Here is a 10,528-nt window from a genome sequence, read left to right as displayed (position 1 = left end):
AGGCTTCAAGGAAGTCTGAATTGCAGGGCATGATACAGGTTACACAATAGGTATGATGATAAAGGATTATTTTACTCGATTGAGCTATAGCAGGCTGTGCGCCTAGGGGTCACGAGACATTTCCCAAGTGTATACAAAAACAACAATTGAAGCACCTGCAGGGTGCTAGGGGGGTTTGTTTCTGAATCGTGATGTAGCATAATGCTAAGAACAAATTCCCCCTCTGCCTATTGGAGCAACAGGTGAGAGGGGGGTATGTTAAGCGATTTTTTACATTCAGCATTACTACGTCAAGGGAAATATAGTATTCTTTCTAACAAATATATCTATGTACAGTACCAGTGAAAAGTTTGGACACACCTACTCATTCAAGGGTTTTTCTTAATTTTTACTATTTTCTACATTGTAGAATAATAGTGAAGATATCAAAACTATGAAATAACACATGGAATCATGTAATAACCAAAAAAGTGTTAAACAAATCAAATATATTTTAGATTCTTAAAAGTAGCCACCCTTTACCTTGATGACAGCTTTGCACACTCTTGGCATTCTCTCAACCAGCTTCACCTGGAATGCTTTTCCAACAGTCTTGAAAGAGTTCCCACATATGCTGAGCACTTGTTGGCTGCTTTTCCTTCACTCTGCGGTCCAACTCATCCCAAACCATCTCAATTGGGTTGAGGTCGGGTGATTGTGGAGGCCAGGTCATCTGCTGCAGCACTCCATCACTCTCCTTCTTGGTCAAATAGCCCTTACACAGCCTGGAGGTGTGTTGGGTCATTGTCCTGTTGAAAAACAAAAGATAGTCCCACTAAGCGCAAACCAGATGGGATGGCGTATTGCTGCAGAATGCTGTGGTAGCCATGCTGGTTAAGTGTGCATTGAATTCTAAATAAATCACAGACAGTGTCACCAGCAAAGCACCATCACACCTCCTCCTCCATGCTTCACGGTGGGAACCACACATGCAGAGATAATCCGTTCACCTACTCTGCGTCTCACAAAGACATGGCGGTTGGAACCAAAAATCTCAAATTTGGACTCATCAGACCAAAGGACAGATTTCCACCAGTCTAATGTCCATTGTTCGTGTTTCTTGGCCCAAGCAAGTCTCTTCTTCTTATTGGTGTCCTTTAGTAGTGGTTGCTTTGCGGCAATTCAACAATGAAGGCCTGATTCACGCAGTCTCCTCCTAACAGTTGATGTTGAGATGTGACTGTTACTTGAACTTTGTGAAGCATTTATTTGGGCTGCAATCTGATGTGCAGTTAACTCTAATGAACATATCCTCTGTAGCAGAGGTAACTCTGGGTCTTCCTTTTCTGTGGCGGTCCTCATGAGAGCCAGTTTCATCATAGCACTTGATGGTTTTTGCGACTGCACTTGAAGAAACTTTCAAAGTTCTTGAAATTCTCCGGATTGACTGACCTTCATGTCTTAAAGTAATGATGAACTGTCATTTCTCTTTGCTTATTTGAGCTGTTCTTGCCATAATATGGACTTGGTCTTTTACCAAATAGGGCTATCTTCTGTATACCACCCCTACCTTGTCACAACACAACTGATTGGCTCAAATGCATTAAAAAGGAAAGAAATTCCACAAATTAACTTTTAACAAGGCACACCTGTTAATTTAAATGCCTTCCAGGTGACTACCCCATGAAGCTGGTTGAGAGAATGCCAAGAGTGTGCAAAGCTGTCATCAAGGCAAAGGGTGGCTATTTTGAAGAATCTCAAATATAAAATATATTTTGATTTGTTTAACACTTTATCTGGTTACTACATGATTCCATATGTGCTATTTCATAGTTATTCTACAATGTAGAAAATAGTAAAAACATAAAGAAAAACCCTGGAATGAGTAGAAGTGTCCAAACTTTTGACTGGTACTGTATATTTCAGGAAGTTGTGTATCCCTGGAAATAATCAGAATTCATGTAAACATAACCCTTTTTCAAACATAGCTTGTCTCTTGGCACAATTTACCCGGGTTGAGCATAGGGACAGGGTAGACTAAGCATAGGGAAACATTTCTAACTGTACTTTTTAAAACATTTATATTTAACATAGGCTCAGGCCCTGGTGTAACCTCATATCCCAGTAATAAGACCTTTTATTACACCCGGGAAGAAAACACCAATTGTGGCCAAGAGTGGCGCGAACTCAACCTAGAAAGGCATTGTTCATCTTTTAAACTTGACTAATCACTCAAATGCGAGGCGTCTTCAAAATACTATTCATATTATGCATAAAACGTACAAAATGTAATCATCATTTGTATGGGGTGTATTGATTAGCCATTGGCTCAACTTGCCCCTCGCCAAATCAGAATCACCTTTATTCGCCAAGTACATTTACACATACTCAGAATTTTACTTGGTGATATGGTGCTGCTAGTGATAGACAACATTTAGAAACAGAATACAGACCGCAGAGTTTAAACAAAGTTTACATACTGTCACGGATTCAGCCGAGGCTGCTCCTCCTCCTTGCTCGGGCAGGCCTCGGCGTTCGTCGTCCCCGGAGTACTAGCTGCTACCGATCTATGTTTCGGTGTTTGTCTTGTTTGGTCTTTATTGTTTACACCTGTTTCCCATTATGTTATATTGTATTCCCTTTATAGCCCTCTGTCTCTCATTGTGTTTTGTGCGTGATTGTTTTTCGTTAGGTCGGCAGTTGCTATTGTGTGCGGGTTATTGTACCTCCCTGTTAGGAGGTTTGTGTTGTACTTTGATTACTGTGTCAGTAAAGTACGTTGCCAGTAGCTCGGTGTCCTGCTCTTGACTTCACTTACCGCATACACGTCGCTCTGACAGAATCACGCACCCAAGATATGGAGTCAGCAGGAGCGGCGGTGCCAGCTGGATCAATGGAGGAACGCGTAGAACAACAAGCGGCCATGATCCAGGCTCTCGGCACCGCCATGGAACGGGTGGTGAGCACAATGGAGCGATGGGAAAGAGGAGGTCTGCCTACACCTCCTCCGACGATACCACCACCATCGGCGATGCCCATCGCTTCACCTCCGGGGTCCAGTGGGATTCGGCTCTCGCTCCCGAGGGCTTATGATGGCACAGCTGCCGGGTGTCAGGGTTTCCTGCTCCAGGTCGAACTCTACCTGGCAACCATCCACCCGGTGCCCTCGGGATACGAGAGCGTGTCCGCCCTCATCTCCTGTCTGTCCGGCAAGGCGCTGGAGTGGGCCAACGCCGAGTGGGGGGGAATAGACGCCGCTACTGTCAACTGTGCAGAGTTCACCCGCCGCTTCAGGGCAGTATTCGATCATCCACCGGAGGGTAAAGCGGCGGGTGAGCGTCTATTCCACCTCAGACAGGGGAGGAGGAGCGCGCAGGAGTTCGCCCTGGACTTCCGGACGCTGGCTGCCAACGCGGGATGGAATGAGAGGGCCCTCAGCGACCACTACAGATGTAGCCTGAGGGAGGACGTGCGTCGGGAATTGGCCTGCAGGGACACCAACCTTCGACCAACTGGTGGACATGTCGATTCGCCTGGATACCCTGTTGGCTACCCGCGGACGTCCGGATTCGTCCATTCCATCCCCCAGCACTTCCGAGCCGACCCCTATGGAGCTCGGAGGTGCTGGCACTAGGGAAACCAGGAGAGAGACCAGGAGAGAGGCCGTCCCCTGCACCAACTGTGGCCGCAGAGGACACACTGCTGGTCGGTGCTGGGGAGGGTCTCCTAGGAATCGAGGCAGTAGGCAGCGCACTGATGAGTCATTCCAGGTGAGTAGGCACCCAACTCACCCAGAGCTCCCTGTTGCGCATATGTGTATTAAAGTTGTGTTTCCCAAGGTTTCTCCTCATTCCCAGCATAAAGCGCTAGTAGATTCAGGTGCAGCTGGGAATTTTATCGATCGCCAGTTCACCTATAAGTTAGGGATTCCTATTGTTCCAGTTGATGTGCCCTTCCCTATCCATGCCCTAGATAGCCGCCCTTTGGGGTCAGGGTTGATTAGAGAGGTCACAGCACCTTTCAGGATGAAAACGCAGGAGGGCCATGAGGTGATAATTTGTTTGTATTTGATTGATTCTCCTGCGTTTCCCGTTGTGTTGGGGCTTCCCTGGTTAACATCTCATGACCCCAACATTTTATGGCAACAGAGGGCTCTCAAGGGATGGTCTGATCAGTGTTTCGGGAGGTGTGTAGGTGTTTCCGTAGGGGCAACGACGGTGGAAAGTCCGAACCAAGTTCCCACCATGCACATTCCACCTGAATATGCCAATTTGGCACTCGCCTTCTGGCGACTCAATTTCCACCCCATCGACAGGGGGATTGTGCGATAAACCTCCAAGTAGGCGCTGCACTTCCTCGGAGTCATGTGTATCCTCTGTCTCAGGAGGACACGGCGGCTATGGAGACATATGTCACCGAATCTCTGAGACAGGGTTACATACGGCCGTCCACTTCCCCTACGTCATCGAGTTTCTTTTTTGTGAAGAAGAAGGATGGGGGTTTACGCCCGTGTATTGACTACCGTGGTCTCAATCAGATCACAATCAAATACAGCTATCCTCTCCCTCTGATTGCTAGTATGACGGAGTCATTACACGGGGAGCGATTCTTCACAAAATTGGATCTCAGGAGCGCGTACAACCTGGTGCACATTAGGGAGGGAGATGAGTGGAAGACAGCATTCAGTACCACCTCGGGTCACTATGAGTACCTCGTCATGCCATACGGTTTAATGAATGCTCCTTCAGTCTTCCAATCGTTTGTGGATGAGATTTTCCGGGACTTGCATGGACAGGGTGTAGTGGTGTATATTGATGACATTCTAATATACTCCGCTACACGAGCCGAGCATGTGTCCCTGGTTCGTCGGGTGCTTGGTAGACTGTTGGAGCATGACCTGTATGTGAAGGCGGAGAAATATCTGTTCTTCCAGGAGTCCATCTCCTTCCTGGGACACCGGTTGTCCGCGTCAGGGGTGGAGATGGAGATTGACCGTGTTTCAGCCGTGCGCAATTGGCAGACTCCCACCACGGTGAAGGAGGTGCAGCGGTTCTTGGGTTTTTCCAATTACTACCGGAGGTTTATCCGGGGCTTTGGGCAGGTAGCAGCTCCCATTACCTCCCTGCTAAAGGGGGGTCCGGTGCGTCTGCAGTGGTCGGCTGAGGCGGACAGGGCTTTTAGGCATCTGAAGGACCTGTTTATCTCGGCTCCGGTGCTGGCACATCTGGATCCCTCTTTGGCGTTCCAAGTTGAAGTGGATGCGTCCGAGGCTGGGATCGGTGCTGTACTGTCTCAGCGCTCGGGTATGCCACCTAAACTCCGCCCCTGTGCTTTCTTTTCTAAGAAGCTCAGTCCGGCGGAGCGCAATTATGACGTGGGGGACAGGGAGCTGTTAGCTGTGGTTCAAGCCCTGAAGGTGTGGAGGCATTGGCTTGAGGGGGCTAAACACCCTTTTCTCATTTTGACTGACCATCGTAACCTGGAGTACATCCGGGCGGCGAGGAGGCTGAACCCTCGCCAGGCAAGGTGGGCTATGTTTTTCACCCGATTTGTATTTACGCTCACCTATAGACCAGGGTCACAGAATGCTAAGGCAGATGCCCTGTCCCGACTATATGACACAGAGGAGAGGTCCATTGAGCCCACTCCCATACTTCCGGAGTCTTGTCTGGTGGCACCGGTGGTATGGAAGGTTGATGCGGACATCGAGCGGGCGTTACGTACCGATCCTACTCCCCCACAGTGTCCAGAGGGTCGGAAGTACGTGCCGCTCGAGGTTCGTGATCGATTGATATATTGGGCTCACATGTCACCCTCCTCTGGTCATCCGGGTCAGACCGTGCACTGCCTTAGTGGGAAGTACTGGTGGCCCACTTTAGCTAAGGACGTGAGGGTTTATGTTTCCTCCTGCTCGGTGTGCGCCCACTGTAAGGTGCCTAGACACCTGCCCAGAGGGAAGTTACAACCCCTACCCATTCCACAACGGCCGTGGTCTCACCTATCGGTGGATTTTGTCACGGACCTTCCCCCCTCCCAGGGGAACACGACGATCTTGGTCGTTGTGGATCGGTTTTCGAAGGCCTGCCGTCTCATTCCTATGCCAGGTCTCCCTACAGCCCTACAAACTGCTGACGCTCTGTTTACACACGTCTTCTGGCACTACGGGGTACCTGGGGATATAGTGTCTGATCGGGGTCCCCAGTTCACCTCTAGAGTCTGGAGGGCGTTTATGGAACGTCTGGGGGTCTCAATTAGCCTTACCTCAGGTTTTCACAGCGAGAGTTATGGGCAGGTGGAGAGAGTGAACCAGGATGTGGGTAGGTTTCTGAGGTCCTATTGCCAGGACCGGCAGGGGGAGTGGTCGGGATATATCCCCTGGGCAGAGATAGCCCAAAACTCACTCCGCCACTCCTCAACTAACCTTACGCCTTTTCAGTGTGTGCTAGGTTATCAGCCGGTCCTGGCACTTTGGCATCAGAGCCAGATCGAAGCCCCTGCGGTGGACGAGTGGTTTCGGCGCTCGGAAGAAACCTGGAACGCTGCGCATATCCATCTGCAGCGGGCTATCAGGCGGCAAAAGGCGAGCGCCGATCGCCACCGCAGTGAGGCTCTGGTGTATGCACCGGGAGATCGGGTCTGGCTCTCGACCCGAAACCTGCCCCTTCGCCTGCCCTGCCGGAAGCTGGGTCGGCGGTTTGTGGGGCCATTTAAAGTCCTGAGGAGATTGAACGAGGTATGTTATAGGTTACAACTGCCCATTAATTACCGCATTAACCCCTCGTTCCATGTGTCTCTCCTCAGGCCGGTAGTAGCTGGTCCACTCCAGGAGAGTGAGGTACGAGAGGCTCCTCCGCCCCCACTGGACATCGAGGGGGCTCCGGCGTACTCAGTCCGTTCCATCGTGGATTCGAGGCGTCGGATGGGGGGCCTGCAGTATCTCGTGGAGTGGGAGGGGTATGGTCCGAAGGAACGGTATTGGGTCCCTAGGAGGGACATCCTAGATCCCTCCATGTTGAGGGATTTCCACCGGAGTCATCCGACCTGCCCTGCTCCGCGTCCTCCTGGCTGTCCCCAAGGCCGGGGTCGGCGCACGGCTGGGGCCGCGCGTCAAGGGGGGGGGGGTACTGTCACGGATTCAGCCGAGGCTGCTCCTCCTCCTTGCTCGGGCAGGCTTCGGCGTTTGTCGTCCCCGGAGTACTAGCTGCTACCGATCTATGTTTCGGTGTTTGTCTTGTTTGGTCTTTATTGTTTACACCTGTTTCCCATTATGTTATATTGTATTCCCTTTATAGCCCTCTGTCTCTCATTGTGTTTTGTGCGTGATTGTTTTTCGTTAGGTCGGCAGTTGCTATTGTGTGCGGGTTATTGTTCCTCCCTGTTAGGAGTTATGTGTTGTACTTTGATTACTGTGTCAGTAAAGTACGTTGCCAGTAGCTCGGTGTCCTGCTCTTGACTTCGCTTACCGCATACACGTCGCTCTGACACATACATTATATATACACAATAATAATGGTGCAATTTACCCCAAAGAAACCATTTTGACTATATTAGCCCACACAGCTACAAGGGTGCACTTTCATGCTAGGTTCAGGACCTCATATTGTATCTTATAGAGACCCCAACTGATGTATAAAACCAGTGGAGGCTGCTGAGGGGAGGACGGCTCATAATAATGTCTGGAACGGAGCGAATGGAATACACTTTTTTTAAACCATGTGTTTGATGTAGATGATACTATTCCACTTATTCCAGTCCAGCTGTTACCACGAGCCCGTCTTCCCCAATTAAGGTGCCACCAACCTCCTGTGTATAAAACCGTTTTTAAATTATCTACGTTGGTTTATGAAACCTACAACTAGCATCATGAAACCTATAACACAAATGTATTTGACTTTGTGAAAATCAGTTTTTTGGACATAACTTGCTTGTCGCTTTTTCCATGTGGTTTCTTCCTTCACAGACTCTATGAAATGATGACCACTTCCTAAATATTTGGTCAAATTATCCATTTTTTTTATGGTTTCCAAGAACAACTAACCCATTGGCTCAATTTACCCCTATAGATATTTAGATTATAAATATGCCTTATCTTTCTGTTACCTGTGTTTATCTGATTGTTCAGCAGTGCAGTGAGAAGTACTTCCTTTCTTCAGAACCTACTTCCTTTCTTCAGAGCCCACGTCCTTCTCAAAGCTTCACAGCTCTCACCAGCCTTATCCATTTCTCTATCTCTCTCTATCTATCTCTCCCAATCTCTCTCTCTCTCACACACGCACACGCACACACACATAAGCCCATCAAGGGTCAGTGCCAATTAGGACTGACAATTTCACTGTTGCGACCTTATTTCACCTGATAGTGTCATACTCCCAACAGTGTGCGTGAACTCCTCTACTGGCTGTTCTACACTGAACAAAAATATAAACGCAACATGCAACAATTCCATTCATTACAGTTCATATAAGGAAATCAATCAATTAAAATATTCATTAGGCCCTGATCTATAGATTTCACATGACAGTATCTGGTGTGACCACCATTTGCCTCATACAGCGTGACACATCTTCTTCGCATAGAGTTGATCAGGCTGTTGATTGTGGCCTGTGGAATGTTGTCCCACTCCTCTTCAATGGCTGTGCGAAGTTTCTGGATATTGGCTGGAACTGGCACACACTGTTGTACACGTTGATCCAGAGCATCCCAAACGTGCTCAATGGGTGACATGTCTGGTGAGTTTGCAGGCCATGGAAGAACTGGGACATTTTCAGTTTCCAGGAATTGTGTACAGATCCTTGTGACATAGGGCCATGCATTATCATGCTGAAACATAAGGTGATGGCGGCGGATAAATGGTAAGACAATGGGCCTCAGGATCTCATCACGGTATCTCTGTGTATTCAAATTGCCATCGATAAAATGCAGTTGTGTTCATTGTCCGTAGCTTATGCCTTCCCATACCATAACCCCACTGCCACAATGGGGCACTCTGTTCACAACGTTGACATCTGCAAACCGCTCGCTCACACGACGCCATACACGCTGTCTGCCATCTGCCCGGTACAGTTGAAACCGGGATTAATCCGTGAAGAGCACACTTTTCCAGCGTGCCAGTGGCAATCGAAGGTGAGCATTTGCCCACTGAAGTCGGTTACGACGCCAAACTGCAGTCAGGTCAAGACCCTGATGAAGACAACAAGCATGCAGATGAGCTTCCCTGAGACGGTTTCTGACAATTTGTTCAGAAATTCTTCAGTTGTGCAAACCCACAGTTTCATCAGCTGTCCGGATGGCTGGTCTCAGACGATCCCGCAGGTGAATAAGCCGGATGTGGAGGTCCTGGGCTGGCGTGGTTACATGTGGTCTGCGGTTGTGAGGTGGTTGGATGTACTGTCAAATTCTCTAAAACAATGTTGGAGGCAGCTTATGGTAGAGAAATTAACATTACATTCTCTGGCAACAGCTCTGATTGACATTCCTGCAGTCAGCATGCCAATTGCACACTCCCTCAAAACTTGAGACATCTGTGGCATTGTGCTGTGTGACAAAACTGCACATTTTAGAGTGGCCTTTTATTGTCCCAAGCACAAGATGCACCTGTTTAATCAGCTTCTTGATATGCCACACCTGTCAGGTGGATGGATTATTTTGGCAAAGAAGAAATGCTCACTAACAGGGATGTAAACAAATTTGTGCAGAAAATCTGAGCGAAAGATGCTTTTTGTGCGGATGAAAAATTTCGGGGATATTTTTATTTCAGCTCATGGAACATGGAACCAACACTTTATATTTTGCGTTTATATTTTTGTTCAGTCTAGTTACAACACAATTACTTAGTTTTAATTTAATTAATTAGTATTGAGAGATGCACCATCCAACAGTAAAGACTGCTGGAGTGTAGTTGCAGCATGTGCATGCCCTCTAGAGCCTCTTCTGTGTACTAGGTGTCATCCAACTACAGTACATCATCAAGAAAATATAACCTTCAGCCAATGGTAAACATATAATAAGAAAACGCTGGCGGGAACATTAATGAGAATCAGTCATTAGTTTTTTTGGTTATCAACTGTTTATTGTTTCTGCAGACTGTGTCTCAGCCCAGTCATTTCTGTTTGTTACAGTAATCTGTGTATGCTGTATGAGTAGTGCCTGCTCAGAGGCCTGAGGTGAAGGTGGAGCGAGATGTGTAGAGGGTCGTCCCTGCTGCTGTTCCCTGGGCTGTGACAGTTCACCCAGGGTCATGTGATGTGGCTGGCTTCTGTGAAAATCGAGGTTGAGCTGAGAAGGAGCAGACCAGAGAGTCAATGAAACCACGTGACCTCTGACTGACTGAGAGAGACACGGCTGCATATGGTTGAACCACACACACACACACACCACACAAGCGCACACACATGCACGAGACACGCGCACGCACACACACACACACACACACACACACACACACACACCTAAACATGATAGGCTAAATATGACATTCAGTTAACCCACAGGAGTCAATGTAGCTCAAAAGATCTGTTGTGTACATGTCAGTAAAGAATGTCATAATGTC

Source organism: Coregonus clupeaformis, chromosome 29 (assembly GCF_020615455.1).
Source record: "Coregonus clupeaformis isolate EN_2021a chromosome 29, ASM2061545v1, whole genome shotgun sequence".
In the NCBI taxonomy this organism is placed as follows: domain Eukaryota; kingdom Metazoa; phylum Chordata; class Actinopteri; order Salmoniformes; family Salmonidae; genus Coregonus; species Coregonus clupeaformis.
This window is presented reverse-complemented; position numbering follows the sequence as displayed.